This window comes from Hibiscus syriacus, unplaced genomic scaffold (genome assembly GCF_006381635.1).
Source record: "Hibiscus syriacus cultivar Baekdansim isolate YM2019G1 unplaced genomic scaffold, ASM638163v2 tig00111309_pilon, whole genome shotgun sequence".
Classification (NCBI taxonomy): Eukaryota; Viridiplantae; Streptophyta; class Magnoliopsida; order Malvales; family Malvaceae; genus Hibiscus; species Hibiscus syriacus.
In genome coordinates, this window is record NW_024063052.1 from 757,916 (window position 1) to 785,902 (window position 27,987).

The 27,987-nt window shown below is 35.2% G+C and overlaps 1 pseudogene; it reads right to left on the reverse strand.

The window, feature by feature from the left end:
* Positions 1-7,376: 7,376 nt before the first annotated feature.
* On the reverse strand, positions 7,377-27,984 carry LOC120158216 (annotated as a pseudogene).
* Between the last annotated feature and the right edge of the window lie 3 nt (positions 27,985-27,987).

The following is a 27,987-nucleotide window of genomic DNA, read 5'->3' on the forward strand; positions in this document are numbered from 1 at the left end:
TTCTGATACATCTGTCCATGGCAAATAGCTTTCAATTGGTTCTCATCAATAAGGTTTAATTGATCAAATCGAAATTGGATACATTCAGTCTTCTCCAATTTTTCCTCCTTTAGGATACAAAATAATGGGATCTCAACTTCAATTGGTAATACTGCTTCCATTCTATAGACTAAACAATAAGGTGTTGCCCCTCTAGATGTTCGCACAGTAATTCAATATGCATATAAGGCAAAAGGTAGCTTCTCGTGCCAATCCTTGTAAGTTTCAGTGGTCTTTGTAATGATTCTCTTGATGTTCTTATTTGCTCCTGCAAATGCCCCATTCATCTTTGGGTGATATGACACTGAGTTGGCGTGTTGATCTGTGCGCGAAGTTAGTCATCTCATACATAGAAGTCTTTGTAAAAAGAGGTATCTCCAGGGGAATGAATATTCAAGATTAACTTTACTTACATGAAAAATGTAATTAATGCATGACATATTTATTTCAATCAATCATTTTTTTTCTCTGAGTATGCTCCAATCACTCGAAATTATGTTCAATGAGTTGGTCCATGATGCCTCATCTCGTCTCTTCTTGTAGTAAGATTCACGGATAATTGAAAGTTTGGTTCTTTTGAGGTTATTTGGTTTATGGTGGTTTTGTGTTTGGAAGGATAATTGTGTGACTCTTAAAGTCATGTATATGGTGGAAGGTAATATCATCAATCAACTCTTATCCGATAAGGTAAACATCTAGAGTTGGTGTCTCAAAAACAGGTAGAGACATTTCTTCAGAGTCTCAGATAAATGTAGTGTCAAGATTTGGTTTTGGTAAGGGTCGAGTAATTGGCATTGGATGGGATATTGAAGATATAATTTTACCACTTGCCAATAGATCTATAACTTTTGAAAAATTAAAAGAATATTTAATCTACTTGATACTCAATAATCTCAAGATTAAAATTTGACTCCTTGCTCATAACCATAAAAGAAACACATATTTATTTATTGCACAAAAGGCGGAGAAATGAACAAAAAATATATTCAAACAAGATGCTGAAAATAGAAAGTACTACAGTGATAGATAACACTTCCACTTGTTTATGCATCATTACTCCTCTATTGTTGGGTGTGTACTTGGCCCATGATTTTTATCCATTTCTTGATCATTTCTTGATCATTTCTTGTGTCAAGACTCCCTTGTCGACGAGCGTCTCTATTTCCTTTAACAGTGACCAACAATTCCCTGTTGAATGTCCAGATACTCCCAAGTGAAAATTACAGAAGCTATTTTGATTATAGCAATGGGCATAAGGCTTTGGTGACACCTTCACCAATCTTGGTGTAATGTATTGACCTTTAACCAAATGAGGGTACATGTCTGAGATAGATTCTTGAAACACCTTCAGAGTTTTTCTCGCTCGCGAGGCTATCACTTTCTTTGATCGTTCTGAACGAATGAATGCTTTCATGTTATCGAGGGGGTTCTGAATACTCATTTCAGCTATAACTGGGGTAATATTAACCAGATTTCTTAAGTTGTCCTTTGCCTTACTGGTTTTTGGAAAATCTGATACATGTATCTGAGGTGTCTTCTGGGTTATATCTGCCTCATTCTTTCTTAGACCTATAAGCCAATCTCGAATTACATCCATGGGAGCCTTTTGATTTCTTTTCCCATTTTCTTGTGCCCGATATTCTTCGTAGGATTTGGTTACATTAGTTTCTGTTACAACAACAGTTTCTGAACATTGAACCTTAACCCCTTCTTTTATCTTACATTTTTGAATTGCTTGCTCTAAAGGGTCTTGGGAATTTCCCTTAAGGTTACCAGGAACCTTAGCTGAACAATTTGGAATTCCAGTCTGATTTATCCAAGGAACTTCCTTATAGGTCCAATTCTCATTTGGAGGCCACTGTGATTGATCAAGTTGTGGAGTAATTGATCTGGTTGAGAGCATTTTTGGATGCAATTTTTCACTCGAACAGTGGAAGGGAGGAAATTGAAATCCCTGCACATTCTTTTTCTTCTTGATCACTATATAAGGTTTGGCGCCATGTTTAACTAAATAAGACCTCACTGTATTAACCCCAGCTTCTTTCTTGACTTTAGTATTGTCAGAGCCTCTTATCTTGCCATTCTTGATAGCCATTTCGATGATTTCTCCACTTATGATGATGTCAGAGAAATTATTAGGGACAACCCCTATCATGTGATTAACATAAGGAAATTTTAGTATGCTGATGAACAAAGTAGTGAACTCTTTTTCAGTCAATGGTGGATGTACTTGAGAAGCAACGTCTTTCCATCGTTGTGAATATTGTCGAAAGCTTTCATTGCATTTCATATTCATGCTTTGCAATATTGTTCGATCAGGGGCCATATCAGTCATGTGCTTGTATTGACCCAAAAAAGCTTGAGCTAAATCCCTCCAAGAACGTATTTGAGTACGTTTTAGCTGATTATACCATCTGGATGCAGACCCAGATAAACTGTCTTGGAAACAGTGGATCAACAACTTTTCATTCTCTACATAGCCAGTTATACGACGACAATACATAGTGATATGATATGAAGGGCATGTGGTCCCATTATACTTCTCAAAATCTGGAACCTTGAACTTTGGTGGAATAACCAGGCCAGGGACCAAACTTTGTTCTTTGGCATCAAACCCATAAAATGACTCAACTGTCTCTATAGATTTTATCACCTCTTCTATATTTTCCAGTAGTTGAGTGAATTTTTCCTTCTCAACTGATTTGTTTAGGTCAAGGACCTCATTACTAATACAAAATTCATCAAGCTTCAACTCAGAAGTAGTAGGACAATCAGTGGGGAACGTTGCTCCAGCTTGATATGGTGAGTTCTTAACAACGAAGTAAATCGGTGATTGAATTTCCTGGGGTACAGAGGTAAATTCAGGAATATGAACAGGTGTAACACCCAAAGAATTTATGGGTTTTTCAACAAGACTCTTTCCAGCGGTCTGGTGCTTCTAAATCATTTCTTTCATATTGTTCAGTAGATCGATATGAGAATTTGTGATATTAGCTTTAATTTGTGCCAACTTGCTCCTTAATTCCTCTTGTATTTCTTTCTTCTCTATCTCAAATTTGGCTAGCCTATCCTCAGTTTCTTTAGACATTTTTCTTGTGTTGTGCTAAGCGTTCTTCTACAAGGGAGAACCAAGATCACTTCGATTGAAATCCTTATTTTAATGAATGAATGTTTTAACGTATTATGACATAAAAAATGTAAAGATGCCAAATGCAAATGTAAATATGTGAATGTAATAATAAGAATACAAATTGTGCAATACAAAAGCAAACATAAAAATACAAATGCAAAGATGTTAAATGTAAATATGCAAATGTAAAAATGTAAATGTAAAAATAATACAAAAGCAAACAACAAATGCAAAATGAAAATACAAAAATGCAAATGCATGTATGAAAAGGTGTTACTCAAGAGTGATCATCTTAGAACAGATTTCATTGAACGCAAAAGTTTCGGTACATCAAACAAAACTTTACATATAGGGATATCTTTCACTTCTAACTTCTCCAAAGCCCAATTAGCTTCCATTCATGCTCAAAAGTTGAGTCTTCAGTCTGCTTCATCTCCTTGTAAAGTCAGCTAAATCTATCATTTAAGAACCATTTTATTTGTCTGGACTGCAACTTCTTCCATGACATTCTCTTTTATCTTCTGTGTCATTTCTCGGAGTTGCTCATTTTCCCTTGTAAGAGATCCTTTCTATCCAAGAAGTTCTTGAACAAGATCTTCATATATGTTGCAGTTCTTTTTCAGCTTGGTGACCCCTGTGATCCACTCTTCTGGGGTGTTTCCTAGGCCAGTATTTTGAAAGGCTTGACTGATCTTCTGAAAATCTTCATGCATGGTTTTCATTTCTGTGCCCAATTTCTTGTTTTGGTCATTCAAGTCCTTCAAATAACATGCTTGAGCTTCATAAAAACCTCCTCTACTCTGAATGCCCTGATTGATACTCTTACCATAGACTGCTTTTGGTATCAATCTGGAAGGATCTTTGTGGAGTACTTTTGGTATTAATATAACAGGATCTCTGCTTGCTTTGCTTGCTTCTATCCTCGGAGTTTCCTCAGGATGTCTTTCTTTGGCCGCATCATATTTTGTTTGATCATAAAACTTTTTGTCCATTTACGATTTCTTTCCAATTTGATGAACAGTCTTTCCAGTAAACACCTTTTGATTATGCCATGATCATGCAATACAAACAAAGAAATCAATATGGACAGATTAGAGCAATAAACATACATGAAAAAAATAAGAAAAAAATAGAATAGTTAGTACCAACTAATGGAAAAATCTATCTATCAAGGTATAAATCTTAACCTCTTGCTTTCTAGTTCCATGCTTTGTTTGGAAAACTTAACCTAACTGCATGATTTCTAGTTCGCATGCATTTATTCAGAGAGGAAAATAATAAATTAAAAGCTAAAGCTTATTTCTCCTTTGTGTACACTTACAAACAGAGGTTCAGTACTGTCTTAAATCAGGAGAATTTCTAGGGTTCATTATATGCAAGTTTTCAGTTCTATGAGTAAAGGTACTCGAATTGTCCTTGTTGATGCCCCCTTGGGCTGTCAACCCTCAATCCTAGTCCATTACACACTTAAGCGGATCGAGTTCAATTCGAGGGGACACATTTCTCTATGCCTGACACGGAGAATAAATTCTCACGAAGACAGAGAGCATATGAACCCCGAAAGTTACTTACTTGCTAGGTCTGACACGGAGAATAAATTCTCGCGAAGACGTCGCTTTCACTCCCACTTAAAAGGGACAAGCTTGATTAGAAAGCGTATGTTATGCAATGCAAGTGTTGTGTGTGAGGAAATATATTCAAACCTTTGACAGACAATAAATAATAAAATTTAATATCTGAAAATAAAGTAAAAATAAAAAATAAAAATATAATGAATATTATGAAAATCATAAGTAATAAAAATTTGAAAGAAAAGAATTAAAAATTAAATAAATGAATTTTTAATTTCTAATTAATAGAGACAATTTATAATTAATTTTAAAGTTTGACCGATCCCCAGCAGAGTCGCCAAGCTGTCGTAACCGGTTTTCGTCCGGCACGAAATTTTTTACTTGGCGGAAAAAGTGATGTGAATAAATGATTTTTTAAAATAATTTGGGAGTCGCCATCGACCTTTTGGATCAGGTAGGTCGAATACCTAAAAATCATCCTTTAAAAGAGTTTTTAACAAAACATCAATTAAAAGATAAACTGATCTGCGTTTTAACCAAAAATTCATTCTTTTTAATAATAAAAAGGGATTCGTGGTCGGTTATGTTTAGGGAAGGATTAACACCCCTACAACGCCCAAAATTGGTACTTTTTAATTATAAATTGTCTCTATTATTAGAAATTTAAAAATTCAAAATATATTTAATTCATAATTATATTATTTCAAATTTTATTACTATAATTTTTAAGAAAATATATTAATTTAAATATATTTATAAAAATATTTATTTATTTAGAAATATCAGAAAAGGACTTCTAGGTGCCTTAAGACAGCTCTTTTCTTCGATATTAAAAAATAAATAAATGACTAAAACAGTTTTTTTAAGATAATAAAAATTTATGTTAATATAGTAAGATATTTATTTATTTAAAAATATCAGAAAAGAGCTTCTAGGTACCTTAAGACAGCTCTTTTCTTCGATAAAAATAAATATTAAAAATTAAATAATTTAAATAAAACTAAATTATAGTTTTTTTATAATGTTTAATATTTAAAATACCATAATAGGACATCCAGTTGTTTTAAGACTGTCATTTTCTTTGATATTGAAAATAAATAAACATTATTATTTAAAAGAATATAGGTATATGTTTATATGAATAAGATAATAATAATAAAATAATTATGAAAATAATAATTTAAACATATAAAATTAAAATATAAATAATAAAATTAAAATTAAATATAAAAAGTAATAAAACTTATAATTAAATTAGTAACTAAATTATGACATATCAAGATTAAATGCTCTAGTTTGAAATATTATGAAAACTCGGTGTTACTAATGTAATTAATCCTTAATTAATTAATTAGAGGTCAAAATAAAAGTTATTAAAGTTATAAGGACTAAATATGGTATTTACCCTAAATATATATAAGTATACAGGCTAGGACTAAATTATAAACTAAATAAAATTGAAAGACCGAATTAAAAGGTTCAAGATTTGATTTTAGTGACCAAAATGAAAAGTCACAAAACTGTGATGGCAGCGGGTATAGTTTACCCACGTGAGAAATTACAGATATACCCCTCCCCCAAAACGACGTCATTTGGGAGGGGTATTTAAATATCTCAAACGGCTGGCCCGAAGGGCCAACCCCTCATTTCTTCTTTATCTCTTCTCTCTCTAACTGAGAGAGTTTAATATTCTCTCTCGCCTCTCTCTTCAAATCCCTCATCGGAGGGATTAGAGTTCGGCCGGCAGCCGTACTCCGGTGCCGACCACCGCCGTCGGCCACCGTCAACGGTGGCCGAAAATTTTTTAAATTACCCTAGGATATAAATCTCACTGTTCTAAGACCGAATCCAGCATCTATTTTCCCCAAAAGTCCCTGGAATTTCTAGATCTAAGAAAATACCTTCGGTATTTTCGGTACTTCGGCGATGTTTGGAGTTCTCCGGCGAGGTAAGTTCTTCTTTCTCTTTTCTCGCCGATGGTTGATTTGTGTTGGTGTGGTTTTGCTCCTTTCCTTGCTCTCTCTTCGTCTCTGTCCTCTTCTTTTTTTTGTTTCTTTTTGCAGGTGTGGTCATATAGTCTCGAAGAGGCTCTCGTCGGACCAGTCAATAGAGTAAGCTTTAGTGAGTCACCGAACCTCCAGTGGTGACTCACCTCTAGAGCAGCGACGTGTATGACATCGGGATGCTTCTGGAGCATTCTGGTGAGGTGGTGTCAAGGTAGCAAGGCGTCGGCAGCTGCTGGTTGGGTCACCTGGCATTGAAGGTGTCGGCTGGCTGACGAACGGCGGCCATGTGGCCCTAGGGTATCATAACCCTAGGGTTTTTGCTGGGACTATCTGAACCGTTGGATCAATGCTAGATCCAACGGTGGAGAAGCAAAGCGGCGGCAGCACTAGGACAGAAAACCCTAGTTGGGTTTTAGGGTTTTGATGGGTTTGGGCCAGTTTGGGTCATCTGGACCCATTTGTAATTGGGCTCGTTTATGTAATTTGGGCCTGTAATATAATAAAATTAATAAAAAATAAAAAAAATAAAAAAAAACCAAATGTAAAAAAAAACTAGTGTCTTCAATCTCTATTTAAGAGCGAAAAAAATACTTTGATCAACAGTAACTTTCCTCGGTATTTAGGTCTGAAGAGGCGAATCAAACCTGAAGGTCCCGTAGATAGAGACAACATGGAAAAATACTGGTTGGGTATCAGAATCCGCACTGATTTTCAGTGGATTCCAGTTCAGGAGGCAAGAGATTTAAGAAGCCCCCTTGAACAGGCTGATCATTAAGTGTCTCTGAAGCACCTTAAGACTCTGCCTCACCACCTATGTTGAGAATCAGATAGAACAATTGAATATGTTAAAGATAGTGACAGTTAGGCTCCATCGAGTCGAGTCAAGTCAAAAAATTTCGAGTTATTCGAGTTGACGAGTCCTATTTTACAAATCGGACTAGATTTGAAATTTTTTTCGAGTCGAGTTAAGTTTATAAAATTCGAGTTGAGTCGAGTCAAGTCGATTTTTCGAGTTTTTGTTTAAATTTAATTGTAAATATTTATAATATTGTAATATTATTTGATTCCAATTTAAGTGAGTTTCTATAACCATATATACCATACAAATATATTTCTTCGTATTTTTTTCATACATGATATACATATATCATACAAGTCCAAAGACTCGACTTAAACTTGAAAATAAATCCACTAATTACTAAAAAAAATTTGAGTTATTCGAGTTGCATTTTTCAACTCGATTTGAATTTGAAATTTTTTGATTTGAGTCGAGTTTATGAAATTGTAACTCGAAATCAATTCGAGTCGAATTGAGTTGAAAATTTCGGTTTCTCGAGTCGAATCAAGTTTTACAGACCCCAGTGGCAGTGAAGTATATGTCTGCGGATGTAGAAAGAACAACCAACAACATATGAAATATATATTAACTGACCCTATTCCCATATGTAATGGGATAAGGGGAGGTAGGACAGTAGGCTGCCCCCAACGCCAGGTTGAGAGCAACTTCCGTGGGAGACCTCCGGCACTCAGAAAAACAACATATAAATATAAATAAGGAAAAAAGTAGTACCAAAAAGTGACTTAACCGATGGCCTACTGGATTTGGGGTTCTTCTACTTCAGCTCAGCTAAAAGTAGAAAGAAAATATCAATTTGTAAAGGTATTACTTAATCCCTACGAACAGACTGGACAAATATTAAGTGCAAATTACTAAAACAACCACGTCCCAGACAAAGCATTGTAAAGCTATAAAGTTGAGATGAAGTATGCAGACAGTTTATAATAATAATATGAAGCTTAAGCATCTTGAAATATTTGTCAGCCAGGCATTCTTACACATGATTCGGGAACAAAAATCATGGCGTCTATGTACATAATTCCATACAAGGTGGAGAAAGAAGAATACCCATTCCAGGCAATTGAAAATCATTGACTATCTCAAAGTTTTTGTATGTGTATCCCACGAAATTTATGTCCTTGGACGAAAGAATCTGCAACATAGGGGGATGATCCAGGAAAAAGGTAACGTATGTCATGAAAATTTTATAATAAAAAGGCCTCTTTGACTTATTAGTAGTCAACAACAATAACAAAACAGTATTCACCAAGAAAACCCTATAGCAGAGAGCCAAAGAAAAGAATGACCACTTTATCATCGACTGACAGTAGACTCAAATGCTATAGGTAGATGACTTCGGTACAATACAAAAGATACTGGAAGTCTGGAAGCTTACTTTCCTCCATGGACCAGATTTTGGTGGTCTAGAACACATTTCTTCTGACTGCACAATGAAATACAAGCAAACAGGAAACTAACCTCATAGTACACCAAGGTTGAAACATGATCAGCAGTACTGAACTCCAAAATTAAGGGATAAAAGTACCTCATCAAACTTTTCAAAATTTTGAGCATCTAGCTCATCATTAACCTCAGGAATAAGCGCAGCATCCATGTAATGTATTCTATCCCAGTCCAGACGTTGAAACCATGGATTTTCCTAGAGAAGAAAAAAGAAGATAGCTGTATCCAGAAACAAGTGTATACGGAACATATCCAAGAATCTAGAATAGAACACACCAAACAACACCTTAATTTCATCTGCCCCGTTTGATCCTAGTCTGTGACTGACATCACACAAGAGTTTGCTAATTAGATCCGTTGCCTCTGTAGATAATTTTGCCTCTTCATGAAACTTCAAATGAGCTCTCCAATTCACTATCTATGCCAGTAATAAAAAATGCGACATTATTAGACAAATGAAAATTCATAAATTCCTTCTTTTCTACTTCGCTTCAATCATTTTATTGTAATATATTGCAATAACAGAGATAATGAGCTATATCCAGACAAAAGTAACTAATGGAAAAGAGAATAAGTACATAATCAATTGGCAATATTTCTCAGGTTACCTTCCTACAAGTTGACATCGGATCATCTGAATAAAAAGGTGGTTCTCCCACAAGCATTTCAAACATAATGGCACCGAGTGACCACCTATGCAAAATAATAATCAGTCAAAATAACCTACAATACTGTCACGTGCAAGAAATTAATGAATTGTAGGCACCATCAGAGGACCATGTCACTTTAATTCACTATGTCTCATTGAGATTTAAAGCTAATCTTTCAAAATGAAGTCAGCACTCTATATAAAATAGCTAAAAATGAAATATCCTCCAACCTGAAACTAGACATAGCCAATTCGGTTTCTAAATTAAAATGCTACAGTTTAAATTCATATGTCAGACAAACCAGGATACTGGTATCTGCAAAAAGGTGGAATTTCTTTTCAAAATGCAGAAATACTGACCAATCACATTCCATTCCATAATCTTTCTTCAAGAGGACTTCTGGAGCAATATAGTCGGGAGTACCGACTGTAGAATAAGCCTGCAAAATCCAAGCATTTGACCAGAAAAGAAGAATCATCTAACAGTCACTGCTGGGTTCTTCAAATAACTTGGAACTATTACTTTGAGAAGCACACACAAACACATACAAACAGAAAGACTTCTATTTACATATATCATGTAAAAGCAATGCAGGGTCCAGTATGTTTCATTTAGTGATTCCACGAGTGAAAAGATGCACATGCGAGACTGTCATCAATTCACTCAACAAGGGAACATAACTCAAAGCCACCAATTCATGAATTTAATTTAGTCAACCACTAACTGAATGAGATATAGTGGGATAAAGGGACTGTTTAGACATAACGACTGAGGCTCACAAGCCTTCTATGGTTCTTTTTTCCAATGTTCTAGTTGCTCTTTCTGTATTCCCTTTGGAGCAGATGAGCGTTCACCATTTTCCCCAGCCTCATTAGTATTGCCACCTACAATAAAATCTTTTTCTTGGATGGTACTGCAATCTAAGGGTTTACAGAGTTCGAAATCTGACAATCTCAAGTGTCCATATCTATCCAGTGGCAAGTTGTCTGGCTTGATATCCCTACAAAGTCCAGCACTCCAAAGGTTTAACCCTACATAAGAAAGGAAAAAAAACACCTTCACAGTTTATTTTATTTGTATACTAACCTATGAATATAATTGTGGTTATGGATAGATTCAATAGCCAAAACTGTCTCTGCAACATAAAATCTATATTCATCTTCAGTCAAAGATATCCTTCCTCATAAGTAAGGTCATCACATCTCCGCCAGGCAGATATTCCATTATAAGATAAAGGTAGTCATCATCTTGGAAAGAACAGTAGAGCTTGACAATACAATTTCTGTCAACTTCACAAGCAGGTTCCTTTCAGCTTTCACATGCTCAACCTAAAATAAGAAAGAAAACATCCAAAATAAAGTAGTGTAGGAAATCTCGAGAATACCACATAGTGGAATAAATGAATACCTGGCCTCTTCGAAGCATTTCTTATTTCTTAAGCTTCTTCATAGCATATACTTGGTTTGTTGTCTTTTCCCTACAAACTCTAACCTGCACCATAATCACAATTTTGAGTAAATAAATTTGGAGGAATTAAGTAAACTATGGTAATAGGTACTCCCCTGCACAAGGACAAAACAAAACAAGATATATAATAGGTGACATTGTATACAATTATACCTCTCCAAACGCACCCTTTGCAATCATAGTTAATAATTCAAAGTCATCAACACCCATCTTATTGTTGGGAAATAAACCGAGTACGAGTAATTTCCCTATAGCCAGATTAGTGAGAATACGAAATAAAAGCGAAAAAATAATACCCGAAAAATTGATAACGGAGTTCAGCCAATTGTGCTTACGTCTCCGGACTGCTGCAGATCTTTTACTAAAGAGAAAAAAATACAGGTGTTTACAAAACACTTGAGAGAGAACTGAAAGATTTTGGGATGATTTTGAAGCTAAATGGGCTAGGGTATTTATAGCTAAAGCTTAAGGACTAATCTTTGAAAATACCCTAAAGAGCAATGACTAAAGTGTAATAAACCCATTTCAAAAATTCAAACAACATTTATTACACCGAATTCGGTGGAATTCGGTGCCCCCTCCTCAGCCCCTTTCTTTGACTTTTCTCTAACAATCTCTCACTTGAAGACTGATTTTAATCTGTCTTCACACCTCGATCAATGCAGCAGTATTTTGGTCTTATTACTCTAGCATGCCAACTGAAGCTGAACACAACTTCAGTTTGTTCGTAGTCACCGTCTTTGTCAACATGTCTGCCGGATTTTGAGCTCCACTAATCTTTTCAAGTTTCAAAATCCCATCTTCCAGAAGAGACCGGATAAAATGATATCTCAATTGTATGTGCTTCGTCTGGAATGAAAAGAAGGATTCTTTGCTAGATGGATAGCACTTTGACTGTCGCAATATAAGACATTGATTTCTTGTTTCTTTCCTAACTCTTCCAAGAAACTTTGGAGCCAAACCATCTCCTTGCTGGCTTCCGTAACAGCGACATATTCTGCTTCAGTTGTGGAGAGAGCAATTATCTTCTGTAGTTGAGAAACCCAACTCACTGCAGTACCTCCTAGAGTATAGACATACCCTGTAGTGCTCTTTCTGATGTCAATATTTCTGGTTAAGTCAGCATCTACATAGCTTGTCAGTATCGTATCTCCACCTTTGAAACAAAGTGCTTTGTTTGTAGTACCCCGCAGATATCTGAGGATCCATTTGACAACTTCCCAGTGTACCTTGCCTGGATTATTCATGTACCTGCTAACAGCTCCCACTGCATGAGAAATATCTGGTCTGGTACAAACCATGGCATACATCAGACTTCCAATTGCTGAGGCATACGACACCTTCACCATGTGTGCACGTTCTTCCTCCGTCTTTGGTGACTGTTCTTTGGAGAGTCTAAAATGAACACCTAAAGGTGTACTTACTGGTTTAGCACCTTGCATGTTGAACCTGAAGAGTACTTTGTTGATGTACTCAGCTTGTGATAACATCAAAGTCCCTGACTTTGTGTCTCTCTTGATCCTCATCCCAAGAATCTACTTTGCAGCGCCCAGATCCTTCATAGCAAGCTGCTTCGACAATTCTTGCTTCAAGTTTATAATCTCTTGCATGTCTGAGCCTGCAACGAGCATGTCATCAACGTACAATAATAAAATAATGAAGTTGTTGTCAAACCTCTTGATGTAGCAACAATGTTCTGCTTGACATCTAGTAAACCCATTGCTACTCATGAAGCTATCGAACTTCTTGTACCATTGTCTAGGAGCTTGTTTTAAACCATACAAGCTCTTTTGCAACATGCATACCAGGTTTTTGTTTCCTGCCTCTATGAAGCCTTCTGGTTGCCTCATATAGATTTCTTCCTCCAAATCACCATGAAGGAAAGCTGTCTTTACATCTAACTGCTCAAGATGTAAATTCTCTGCAGCTACAATTTTCAACACCAGTCTGATTGTAGACAGTTTCACGACTGGAGAGAAAATTTCATTGTAGTCAATGCCTTCTTTTTGCTGAAAACCTTTGCCAACCAATCTTGCTTTGTAATGTTTACTCCCATCGTGCTCTTCTTTGATCCTGTAAATCCACTTATTGTGAAACGCTTTCTTGCCTGGTGGTAATTCAGCTAATTCCCACGTCTGATTTGACATAAGCGAGTCCATCTCATCTTTCATGGAAGACTCCCACTTGACTGAATCCTCCACTTGCATTGCTTCATCATAGCACTCTGGTTCACCATTGTCAGTCAGCAATAAGTATTGGAAAGAAAGAGAATATCGTTGGGTTGGTTTAGGAATTCTAGAGGAGCGTCTTAGTTCCGGTGTGCCTAGTTCTTCTTAAACTGCTTCAGGACTGATCTGAACATCATTTCCAGAAATCTCCTCGAACTCAGTAAATTCCTTTGTTTCAGGTTTGGTATTGGAGCTGCTTGATTCTACAGTTGACATGTCATTGTACATCACATTCTCATTGAAAATGACATCTCTGCTTCTGATGATCTTCCGATTTTCATAGTCCCAAAACCGATAACCGAACTCATCACCGCCGTAACCAACAAAGACACATTTGTTGGACTTAGCATCAAGTTTACTTCTTTCAGCAGAGTCTATGTGTACATAAGAAATACAACCAAACACTCTTAAGTGTTAAAGGTTTATTTCTTTCTTGCTCCAAAATTCCTCTAGTATTCTTCCATCCAAAGGAACTGAGGGCCCACGATTGATCAGGTAAGCTGCAGTGTTGATAGCTTCAGCCCATAGAAAATTGGGCAATCCGGCATGTATCCTCATGCTTCTGGCACATTCATTCAGAGTTCTGTTCATGCGCTCTGCTACGCCATTCTGCTGCGGTGTCATGGAAACTGTTGTCTCCATCTTGATCCCATTGTTTGCGCAGAAGTCTCTGAATCTCCTATTTCTATACTCTCCTCCATTGTCAGACCTCAACCGCTTGACTTTCAGACCAGTCTCATTTTCCACCATGGTCTTCCATTTTCTGAAGGTATCAAAGACTTCTGATTTCTTCTTTAGAAAATAAACCCACACCTTCCTTGTAGAATCATCGATGAAGGTGACATAATATAATGAGCCTGCAAGAGATGGAACTGGAGATGGTCCCCATACATCAGTATGAACCAACTCTAACTTTTTCAGCCTTGGGTGTCTTACTAATCTTTGCAAAGCTGACTTTCTTTTGTTTACCAAAGATGCAATCCTCGCATAGTCCAACATCTACATTCTTTAGATCCGGCAACTTCCCCTTTGACAAAAGTGTCTTCATCCCTTTCTCGCTCATATGTCCAAGCCTTTGGTGCCATAGGTTTGATTTTCCATCAGCATCTGCTACTGTAATGATATTCTCTAAATTTGAGGTTATATAGAGAGTACCAGTTTTCTTACCACGAGCAATGACGAGTGCTCCTTTATTAATCTTCCATTCACAGCCTGAAAAGGTTGTGCTAAATCCTTCACCAACAAGCTGTCATACAGAAATCAAATTTCTTTTGAGGCCAGGAATATGTCTCACTCCTTTCAGCGTCTAGGTGGTTTGGTTTGGCAACTTTAATCAGATGTCTCCTTTTCCGATGATCTTCAAGGTTTCATTATCGACTAGATGAACCTTCCCAAAATCACCACTGACATAGTTTTCCATGATTTCTCGGCATGGGGTGGATGGAAAGATGCCCCTGAATCCAAGATCCAGGATTCAATCGGACTGTTGACGCTTAGAATCATGGCATCACCTGTCTCCTCTGTCATGTTTGCAGATTCCTGTATGCCGGTATCTTTCTTCAGTGCTCGATAATCCCTTTTAAAGTGACCCTTCTTGCCACAATTATAACAGGTAAAATCTTTCTTTCCCGTTCTTGATTTTCCCCGTCTGGATTTTGATCTTCCACGATTTGAATTTCTTTCTGAAGTTCTCCCTCTGGACTCCGTGTGCAAGGCTGAGGAGGTTGATGCTTCACCCGATTCTCTCCGTCGAATTTCTTCGCTCAACACCAGATCCCGAACATCGTCGAATTTCAATTTACTATTTTCGACGAGCTGCTACCTGCTGTAACAGTAGCATTCCAACTGTCTGGTAGAGATGATAAGAGAATTAAAGCTCGAACTTCATCATCGAATTCAATTTCTAAACTCAACTGGGTTGTGATTGTGTTGAGTTCATTCAGGTGTTGGCCACTGATGCCCCTTCCGTCATCCGCAAATTGAATAATCGCCTCATCAAATGACCTTTGTTTGAGGCCGATAGCTTCTCATACATACTGGAGAGAGCCGCCATAAGACCCGCCGTGGTCTTTTTCTTTACTATGTTGAAAGCAACATTTCGGGACAACGTTAGTCGGATAACTCTGAGGGCTTGTCGGTCGAGAAGAGCCCAGTCTTCATTCTTCATGCCCTCTGGTTACTTTCCTGAGAGGGGTTGATATAGATTTTTCTGGTACAGAAATCTTCGATATGCATCTTCCAAAAGCCAAAGTCCACACCATCAAACTTTTTAATTTTCACCTTCCCTTCGTCTGCAGCCATCGCTCCCACTCGAATCTGGCTTCTTCGGATCGTTTCTGACAATTTGTGCGAACCACCGTGTATTATAACACCTCCGTTGACAAATTCGTATCGCCGACAAAATTTCACTATTCAGGAAAGTTACTATTCGCGTGAATAATAATGAATAGTAACCTCACAAAAAATTGACAAAATTCACAACCCAAAAGCTCTGATTACCAATTGTTGGGAAATAAACCGAGTACGAGTAATTTCTCAATACCCAGATTAGTGAGAATACAAAATAAAAGCGGAAAAAATAATACCCAAAAATTGATAACAGAGTTCAGCCAATTGTGCTTACGTCTCCGGACTACTGCAAATCTTTTACTAAAGAGAAAAAATTACAAGTGTTTACAAAACACACTTGAGAGAAAACTGGAAGATTTTGGGATGATTTTGAAGTTAAATGGGCTAGGGTATTTATAGCTAAAGCTTAAGGACTAATCTTTGAAAATACCCTAAAGAGCAATGGCTAAAGTGTAATAAACCCATTTCAAAAATTCAAACAACATTTATTGCACCGAATTCAGTGGAATTCAGTGCCCCCTCCTCAACCCCTTTGCAATAGGTACTCCCCTGCACAAGGACAAAACAGAACAAGATATATAATAGGTGACATTGTATACAATTATACCTCTCCAAACGCACCCTTTGCAATCATAGTTAGTAATTCAAAGTCATCAACACCCATCTTATATCTTTGGCGTCGTATGTATTCAGTTTCTTTTATCTCCAAGTACTTCAGTAAGCTATTGTGATCTTCCTCAGAGACGTCAGCGTCTGTCAGTTTCTTTTCCAGAATTATTCGTCTATCAAAAACCAAATTACTAGAGTATAAAAAACATGTTAATAAAATGCCCAATGACAGTTTCATTTAAAGAAATTCACTCCAAATTTTTATATTCCATAAACCATCTCTGCCGAGCTTCTTTTGACTCTTAGGTGGTGTTTGTTTTTGCAGAGGTTAAAGGTCTGCAGTCTGCGGACCATATCTGCAGGCATCTGTAGCAAAAGTGTTGAGTTAATCGATCTACGAATCGGCCAAGAGGGGGGTGAATTGGCAATTAAAAATTTCGTGGAAGCTTTTGCAGAAAATTTAAAGTAATTGCACAGCGATTTACAGTGGTTCGACTTTCTCAAACAAAGTCTACGTCCACTACCTTAGCTATCCACACTAAGGATTTTCCAACAAATTCACTAATTTGTTCTTTCTTTTGAGGCCAAAGAGATAACCTTACAAAATCCCTCAAGAGTATACCCCAACTCTTGAGAACACTCTTTTTCCCAAAGAGAATATTACAATTTTGCAAACTTACAAGAAAACCTCACAAGGTAAGATGTTTGCACAATTCTAGAACAAAGAAAGAACACTCAAGGATAAATACAATTGAGTACAAAAGTGTTCTTGAAAGCAAATGAATATTGGATGAAAAATAGGCTTGAAATACTCAAACTTGAGGTTTGATGCTTTCTCTTTGATTCTCTCTTGATTCTAGTTGATTGATGTTTCTTGTTGTTGATCAATGGCTCCAGAACTTGTTTAAATACCCCTTGAATCAATTTTGAACGTTGGTGATAATTAGTGGGGATAATAGAGCCGTTTAAGTGTGAAAACAATTAATTTTTCTAGGTGGAGCATCTCATGCATCGATGCATGATCAAGTATGCATCGGTGCATTCGTGTAAAATTCAAATATTTTGACCGTTGGAACACTTGATGCATCGGTGCACCAAGTGTGCATCGATGCATGAAATGCATTCGATGCATCGATGCATGGCTTGTGCATCGATGCATCAAATGCATTCCATGTTTTGAAAATTCAGAGTGCATCGAGAGTGCATCGGTGCATGGAATGCATTCGATGTTCAATTAATTCATCGATGCATCGATGCATGTACTGATGCATCGGTGCATGCCTTTGAATAATTGATTTAAGGCTTGTTTTTGGTTCAAAATACTTTGTGAAAATTGTTTCAAAAATAGTTTAAGTACAAATCACAATTTTACACATTTAGTAAGGATTAAAATTGATCTTGAAAAACTTGGAGTAATAATTTGATATTCGGTTAATTGAATCGAATTTGTAAAATCATTTGTGAAATCTTAAAATTCATTTAACTTAATTTGTTATATCGAAATATCAAAAATGTTTTCAACAATCTCCCCCTTTTTGATATAACAAAATATTTGAATAATTTTAAGATTTGTTTAAGAAATTATTTTTGAAATCGATTTTGAAAAACTTACTCCCCCTTACTATAGCACATCTTAAATTTTCTCCCCCTTTTTGTTAAATCAAAAAGACTCTATATAAACGTTTTAAACAAGAATTTTGAAAAACATTAGCCAATTGATTTATTAATAATAAGCTGCTAAGATCACAATCAAAAGAGAGATTAGCCAATAGTTTTCATAAACAATATTCATAATAAAATGTGAAATGGCATAATTGGTCATATATCTAATGATGCAAAATGAATAAAATTCAAACCAAATATATTAAAATTAAGTTCAAACATTCAAGCATCCAAACATCCAAACAAACATAAACATTCAAATCAAAAAGTTTAACAATCCAAGTTTTTAAAGTTTAAAACCAAATATCATCAAATAACGTTTAATCATCCATAGCGGAATCGGGAGGAGGAGGAGGATAATGAGCTCTAACTTCAAGAGTAAGAGCATCCATACGATCACGCATCTCCCTCTGAAACTCAGTAATCGTAGACTCCATGGAAGCAAAACGCAGATCAAACGACTCTAGAAAAGATTGGAAATAAGGTGGCGTTTGATCATCTTGCCGAGCTGGTACTTCCTCGTCAATATCTCTCATAAGCCTTTGAAGCTCTGGATCATTATCAGCGTCAGGAGCTGGAGGAGGAGGAGGAGCACGAGAAGAACTAGGAGCAGCTCGTGAAGAACAGCTCCCGGGTTTGCTTACCGGGTCGAAAACCATAGTCCGGTGTTCTCATCCAATTTCCAATCCGATTTCTTTAAGGATGTGATATTGATTGGGTTTTGGAGCGGAATAGGATTTCAAGGGAGACATCTAGGCCGAGTTTGATAAACAAATTGCTTAGTAGACAACCATAAGGTAGGGTTTCTACATGCTTTGAGGAATGATGTTTATGATATCGACAAGCGCACTAAAGACAATATGTGGAAAATTGATTTTCTTTTTGTTCTTATACATGCATCCACCATAAGTCTGTAGTACGTAGTGTGGAGTACGACCTGCGGATGGTCTAAACCACCAAGAGATCATTAAGTGAAAAAATCGATCGTGGTGAGACCTAAAGGTACTGACACTAGCATTAGGGAGATATGGATATTCCACATCTTCCTTCTCATTAAATAAACCCTCGTCATCTAAACCAAAATGAGATGCGATGGATTCAGAAGTAATAGTGATATATTGTCCTAAAAGATAGGATCTAATCGCTATAGTACCGCACTGAGTTGTGTTCTGAATACAAACCGCATTGGAATAAAAGATGCGGACAAGTTGGTGAAAGACGATGGGTTAAGAGAAAAGTTTATCAAACTTCCATCGGCGAAGAATTGAGAGGTATTCAAATTCAAGTTTTATCATAGCTTGTAGAGAAGGAATACGCTCTTCCCTAATACGATAGGATTGGAAGGAGTTCATGTACCTAGAGTACAATTCATCCCTACGGTTTTTAGGCATGTTAAAACAAGTACTAATGAGGGATGAAGGAATATTGGATGGATTTTGAGGTCTAGGAGCGGGAGGACGGTTTTGGTGAGACCGACTCGAGGATGATCTAGGGCGTTTGGGATTAGACATGATTAGGGAAGTTGGAAAAGAAATATCACCTGCAATTTAAAAACACATGTATGCACAAAATTCAATCCCAAAACTCAAATGAGTCCTCAATAATTCAAGGTTCTCTAATATAATCCTAATGGGCAAAGTTTTGAAAACTATTTAAAATTAATATCATAATACGCATAGTTTTCATGAAAAAAACACAATTGAATCAATAATTTTCGAAATAATTTTTTTTTAATTCGAAATTTCCAAATAATTTTGAAAAATTATGCGTTTTTGATGAAATTCGTTGTAAAAACTAGTTTAGAATCATCATATAGCCAATGCCCGATAATTATTTCAAATTAGAACTAATCTAAACTAGTCCTAAGTTCAAAAATGTAATGAAATAGAGTTTTTGTGAAAATACCTTGAAAAATTCGGATTGAGGGGAATGAGGAGATGTTTTGTGCGATTTAATGAGTGTAGCAGGTTTGTAGGATGAAAAACTTGAAGAATCCGATGTTTTCCCGAAGATTTTGAGCAAAAATAGAGATTTGAGGTGAGAGTGGGACGAACGGCCGTGAGTTTATGTTTTAGGTTTTGAGAAAAATGAAGAAGATGAAGATTTTAAACCTAAAACCCGACGGATGCACCGGTGCATGGTCTTATGCATCGATGCATATTCAAGGATGCATCGATGCATTGTTAAATGCATCGGTGCATGAAGCACAAAAATGTCAAAAATCCGTTTTAAACACTTAAAATGCTAAATAATTTGGCTCTAATGGTAATGGCAACTCATATATCAAAAATTAATTATGTTCAATCAATCAAATTAATCTTCAAACTTTATTTGAACATAAAATTAATTTTTATTAAGAATCATAAACTCCCCCTAACTAATAGCAAGAATACAATCAAAAATTATTATTATAAGCATTTTCAGTATTTATTAAAAGTGCTAAATTATTTTAAACACTAAGTGAAGATAGGTCAGTTAAACCTAATTCTCTTCTAAGTGTCCAAAATCTTTCTTTATCTAAGGGTTTTGTAAAAATATCCGCTAATTGGTGCAAAGTATCAACAAATTCTAGAACTACATCTTTCTTAGTGACATGGTCCCTAATGAAGTGATGTCTTATTTCAATATGCTTAGTTCTAGAGTGTTGATGGGATTTTTAGTGAGACAAATAGCACTAGTATTGTCACACTTGATAGAAATGGTACCTACTTCAATTCCATAATCAAAAAGTTGTTGTTTCATCCATAAAACTTGTGCACAACAACTACCGGCTGAAATGTATTCCGCTTCAGTGGTAGATAATGCAACACAATTTTGTTTCTTTGAAAACCAAGAAATCAACATATTTCCAAGGAATTGACAAGTACCGGAGGTGCTTTTCCTATCTAATTTGCATCCTCATAATCCGCATCAGAAAAAGCATGCAAGCTAAAACTAGAGTCTCTAGGATACCAAAGTCCTAAACTAGGAGTGTCCTTAAGGTATCTAAAGATTCTCTTAACAGCTAGTAAATGTGATTCCTTAGGACATGATTGAAATCTAGCACATAAGCAAACAATAAACATAATGTCCGGTCTACTTGCAGTTAGATAAAGCAAAGAGCCAATCATTGACCTATATAATTTAACATCTACACATTTACCTCCTTCATCTAAATCAAGCTTTGTTGAAGAGCTCATTGGAGTGTTATGAGGTTTCCCATTTTCCAGTCCAAACTTCTTGAGCATATCTTTGACGTACTTAGCTTGATTAATGAAGATGCCATCTTTTCTTTGCTTGATTTGGAGTCCCAAGAAAAATGAGAGCTCCCCCATCATGCTCATCTCAAACTCACTTTGCATTAGCTTAGAAAATTCTTGGCAAAGAACATCATTAGTAGAACCAAATATTATATCATCAACATAAATTTGAACTACTAATAATCTTTACCTTTTCTCTTTAAAAACAATGTAGTGTCAACCTTTCCTTTTAAAAAACCTTTTTCAATTAAAAAATTTGACAATCTTTCATACCAAGCTCTAGGAGCTTGTTTTAAACCATAAAGAGCTTTTGTCAATTTTAAAACATGATCCGGAAAATTTGAATCTTCAAAACCTGGAGGTTGTTCCACGTACACTTCTTTTTTATAAAACCATTTAAAAATGCACTTTTAACATCCATTTGATATAATTTAAATTCATTGAAATATGCAAATGCCAATAACATTCTAATTGCTTCCATCCTAGCTACGGGAGCGTATGTTTCATCATAGTCTATGCCTTCTTCTTGAGTATAGCCTTGAGCAACAAGTCTAGCCTTGTTCCTCACTATATTACCACTTTCATCAAGTTTATTTCTAAAAACCCATCTAGTACCTACAGTAGATTTATTACTAGGCCTTTCAACTAATGTCCATACTTTACTTCTCTCAAATTGATTTAATTCTTCTTGCATAGCTATAATCCAATGTTCATCTTTTAATGCTTCTTTGATGTTCTTAGGCTCTATGCATGAAATAAATGCAACATAATTACAGATATTTCTAAGAGAAGATCGAGTAGTTACCCCTTTTGATGGATCACCTATAATTTCACCATCCTTGACATAGTTGTACTCTCTTGGAAAAGATACTTCCCTTTCTTCAATGGTTGGATTCTCGAGGGGATCATGAGTTTCCTCATCTTTTGTTTCTTCCTTTGATGATGATTCTCCAACGTCATGTCTAACGTCATTTGCTTGTACAATACCTACATCATCATTAACAGAAGAATCCTTCATTGGAAGGGGATTATCATCGAAAACAACATATATAGACTTTTTCTACAACTAAAGTTCTTTTATTAAATACACGATAAGCTTTAGAATTTAAGGAATAACCCAGAAAAATTCCTTCATCACTTTTAGCATCAAATTTGCCAAGATTTTCTTTACCGTTGTTTAAAACAAAACATTTACATCCAAAAGGATGAAAATAGCTAATGTTAGGCTTTTTATTTTTGAGAATTTCATATGGAGTTTTCTTTAAAATTGGCCTAATCATTACTCGATTTACAACATAACAAGCGGTATTTGTGGCTTCTGCCCAAAAATATTTTGGCAAATTATTTTCACAAAGCATGGTTCTAGCCATTTCTTCTAAAGTTCGATTTTTCCTCTCAACAACTCCATTTTGTTGAGGGGTTCTAGGTGCTGAAAAATTGTGGCTAATATCATTAGAATTACAAAACTCAATAAATCCAAGATTTTCAAATTCAGTTCCATGATCACTTCTAACACTAGTGATAGAGTAACCTTTTTCATTTTGGATTATTTTTGAAAATGTGATGAAATTTTCTAATGCTTCATCTTTAGTACTTAAGAATAGAACCCAAGTGTATCTAGAATAGTCATCTACCAAGACAAATGCATATTGTTTTCCTCCCAAGCTAGTAGTTCTAGTTGGCCCAAAAAGATCTAAATGGATCAATTGTAATACTCTACTAGTTGATACATCATTAATAGATTTAAAAGAAACTCGTTTTTGTTTTCCTTTAGCACAAGCATCACAGATTTTATCATTATCAAATTTAAGCTTAGGCAACCCTCTTACTAAGTCTCCTTGAATTAACTTGTTGCAAAACACTCGTAATAGCATGACCTAGTCTCCTATGCCATAACCAACTATCATGCTCATCCTTAGCAACTAGGCATAAATTAGTCATATCAATAGAATCTAAATGCACCATGTAAATGTTTCCTATTCTATGACCAACAAGCATAATCCGATTAGATGCAATGTCAATGACTTTACAACCATTAATTTCAAATAAGACATTGAATCCTTTATCGCATAATTGACTAATACTCAATAGATTATGCTTTAATCTATTCACATATAAAACATTCTTAATTTGTATGGAAGAGGTATTACCTATTGTACCAATACCTTCAATGTGACCTTTTGAATTGTCTCCAAAAGTCACTTCTCCTCCATTTTTGGCGTTAAGCTCAATGAACCGGCTTTTGTCTCCGGTCATATGTCTTGAGCATCCACTATCAAGGTACCATGAATTTGAATTTGTTTCCCGTGCCTTGTAGCAATGCTCCTTTCCCTACAAACATAGATTAATTTTTGATTTTTGGTACCCAAATTCTTTTGGGTCCATATTCTTTAGTTTCCAAAATCCTAGTCCCCTTAGATATCCATTTATGTAGGATATTTTTATCTTTAGTAGTAATGAGTTCTTTAGGAACCCACATACTTCTAATGATTTTTCTATTAGAGGTTCTTTATGATTGTAGTTTCTAAAACTTTTTCTAACAAAGTTGGATTTTGAATTTCCACCTCTTTCAAAATGTTTTGTTCCAACTTTATCAAAAGAAGTTTTAAGATCATCAATTTTCTTTTGATGATCATCATTGATCTTTGAAAGTAAATTTTGCAAATCTAAATTTTTCTTTTCAAACTCTTCTAGTTTGATTTGCAAATCTTTGATTTTACTTTCAAGATCGTTGTTGGTTTTGGATATGAGTTTGTTTTCATTTTTCAATTTTGAAACATCATTTTTATATTTTAAAAACAATTTCTCATAATCCGAAGCCAACCCATTGTACTCCTCAAATAACTCATCGTAAGATAAATCATCAAAATCGGATGAGTTAGAGGTTACCTTAGAATCTTCCTCGAATGCCATCAAGCACAAGTTTGCTACTTCTTGTTCCTCTTCATCGGAACTTTCTTCATCGCTCCATGTAGCCACATGAGCCTTGTGCTTATTCTTTGATTGACCCTTTTTCTTCAATTATGGGCAATCATATTTGACATGCCCCGGCTTTTTGCATTCATAGCAAATGATTGGTCCTTCTCTTTTGGTTCATTTTTGAGGCCTTCGTTCGTTTGAATTTTCTTCCTTGGTAAGGTCTCATCATTTTCTGAACCGTTTGGCAAACAATGCATTTCCTCGTCATCATCATCATTATTAGAACACTCTCATCTTTTGTGGATTTGAGAGCAACTCCAATATTTTTCTTCTTCTCCTTTTCCTTTGGTGTCTCTTCAACTTTATCAAGGTCCACCTCATCTTCGAGCATCATCTCATGAGTGAGGAGTGAACCGATAAGTTCTTCAAGAGTTAAGGACGATAGGTCCTTAGACTCGATGATTGCCGTCTTCTTTGATTGCCATGATTTTGGGAGGGAGTAGACTAACTTCCTCACAAGCTTTTCATTTGAGATGATCTCTCCATATGATTTGAGACCATTGACAATCGTTGAAAATCTATCCGTCATAGCTTTGATGTCTTCATTTGGTTTCATCCTGAAATTTTCATAGCTATGCGTTAGAATACTAATTTTTGATTTCTTTACCTCATATGTACCTTCATGTGTGACTTGAAGCTTGTCCCATATTTCTTTGGCGGTTGTACACGATGAAACTCTTCCGTATTCATCTGGTCCAAGAGCACAAAAAATAATATGGATGGCTTTGGAGTTGAGCTGGAACATTCTTGTCTCTCCTTCACTCCACAACCTTGGATGAGTGATAGGCTTGATGTATCATTCTTCTACGGCATTCCATGCTCCCATGTCACTTGCTTGAATGAAGTACATCATTCTATTCTTCCAATAGGCGTAATTAGCTCCATTGAAGAAAGGAGGCTTGTTGACGGGCATCGAATCGAGACCAGAGTCGAAGTTTGAAGCGGAGGCCATTGATGACTTTAATAATCGATATAACTCTTCCCGAATCGACTCAAGAGGCGATAAAACCTTCAAATGAGTTAGGCTCTGATACCAATTGTTGAGTTAATCGATCTACGGAATCGGCCAAGAGGGGGTGAATTGGCAATTAAAAATTTCGTGGAAGCTTTTGCAGAAAATTTAAAGTAATTGCACAACGATTTACAGTGGTTTGACTTTCTCAAACAAAGTCTACGTCCACTACCTTAGCTATCCACACTAAGGATTTTCCAACAAATTCACTAATTTGTTCTTTCTTTTGAGGCCAAAGAGATAACCTTACAAAATCCCTCAAGAGTATACCCCAACTCTTGAGAACACTCTTTTTCCCAAAGAGAAGATTACAAATTTGCAAACTTACAAGAAAACCTCACAAGGTAAGATGTTTGCACAATTCTAGAACAAAGAAAAGAACACTCAAGGATAAATACAATTGAGTACAAAAGTGTTCTTGAAAGCAAATGAATATTATATGAAAAATAGGCTTGAAATACTCAAACTTGAGGTTTGATGCTTTCTCTTTGATTCTCTCTTGATTGTAGTTGATTGATGTTTCTTGTTGTTGATCAATGGCTCCAGAACTTGTTTAAATACCCCTTGAATCAATTCTGAACGTTGGTGATAATTAGTGGGGATAATAGAGCCGTTTAAGTGTGAAAACAATTAATTTTTCTAGGTGGAGCGTCTCATGCATCGATGCATGATCAAGTATGCATCGGTGCATTCGTGTAAAATTCAAATATTTTGACCGTTGGAACACTTGATGCATCGGTGCACCAAGTGTGCATCGATGCATGAAATGCATTCGATGTTTGAAAAATAGCCTGATGCATCGATGCATGGCTTGTGCATCGATGCATCAAATGCATTCGATGTTTTGAAAATATTCAGAGTGCATCGATGCATGGAGAGTGCATCGGTGCATGGAATGCATTCGATGTTCAATTAATTCATCGATGCATCGATGCATGTACTGATGCATCGGTGCATGCCTTTGAATAATTGATTTAAGGCTTGTTTTTGGTTCAAAATACTTTGTGAAAATTGTTTCAAAAATAGTTTAAGTACAAATCACAATTTTACACATTTAGTAAGGATTAAAATTGATCTTGAAAAACTTGGAGTAATAATTTGATATTCGGTTAATTGAATCGAATTTGTAAAATCATTTGTGAAATCTTAAAATTCATTTAACTTAATTTGTTATATCGAAATATCAAAAATGTTTTCAACAAAAAGAGGTGGACCAAAAGTCTGCAGTCTGCAAGAAGAAGGTTGTTTATTTTTTAACGTCTGCAGGCTGCTAAAATAAACTGAAATCTAAATAAACTGATTTTTTAAACTTAAAAGAGTTTTGCAATACTGAGATTTAAATAATTTTAGTTTTACAATATTGAAATTTAAATAATTCATACAACTACAATAATAATTTTTTTAGAAAAACAAACACCACCTTATTAATTCTATTATAAGTATCACATAATCACATGTATTATTAGTTTTATAAGTTTTATAGAATAAAATTTATAAATGATCATTAAATTATATGATTTTTTTAAATATGCAATTATGTAATACTTTTATTTTTTTTAAATATATATTCATAATTTATTTTTATAATTATATGATATTTTTAGAAAATATTTTTTAATTTATAAAATTATTTTATGATTATTTTTATTTAATTGTGATTATATTTTAAAATTTTAAAAACATAATTTATAATTTTTTATATTTTAAAATCCTAATTATCAAACAATGAAATTATTTTTTATTAAGCAATATGGTTTAAATACTTACATTTTGTATAAAAGGTTTAAATATAATTTAAAAATAACAAATCCAAAAAAATATTATATTTAAACTTAAATAAAAATAATTAAAATAAATATAAAATTTTAATAATATATAAAATAATTTATATGATATAAAATTAAATATCTATAATATAATATTAAAAAATTAATATTTAATTTATTTAAAAAATTAATATTAAAATTAATATCTATAATATAATATTAAAAAATTAATATTTAATTTATTTAAAAAATTAATATTAAAATTAAAATCAAATATAATATAAAATTAAATATAAAACCTCTTTGAAGATGTTAGAAGATGTCTGTAGACATAAGGCCACGTCTACTCTGCGCAGACCACACGCAGACGTTAGAAGTGTTTCTTTCTTCTAAAAAACAACCATCACCTTAGTTACCATTTAAAAGGCGGAGTCATCTTCAGAACAATCAGTGCATTGATTTCTACGTCTTGACTCTTGATATCCACGTTATCTTTTACGTTCTTTTAAAAATCATGGGAGAATTCCTCAATTTGTGATAACTTTAAATAATTATTCAAAATCACAAAGCCAAAATTGGATTCAGTATTAGTGTTTCATATATATCTAATGATATCCTTGGTTCTCGATAAAATTAACAACTTATATTGAGAAATGAAAGATAGTTGAGCAAGTTAAGACTTGGAATGTAAAGGGACGAAGGAAGCCAAACCGCTGCCTTCTTTCTTGTAGGTTCTTCATTTGTTCCTTGTAATGATTCTCAATGTACTGCTTGGCAGCGGCGGCCATTTTGTCTGCTGATCTTGGAGAGAACTTCTTCGTCCGCATTGACTTCTTCATTCCCTCCTCCTCCGCCACCGCTGCTTCCAGTGTTAGACGTCTCCTCATTCCTCTGCGCGGCCCTCAACTTATCCTTCTGTTGCAGCTTCGAAAGACAACTCCTAACTGAATCAATTCTCTCACCAAAATCAAATCTCAC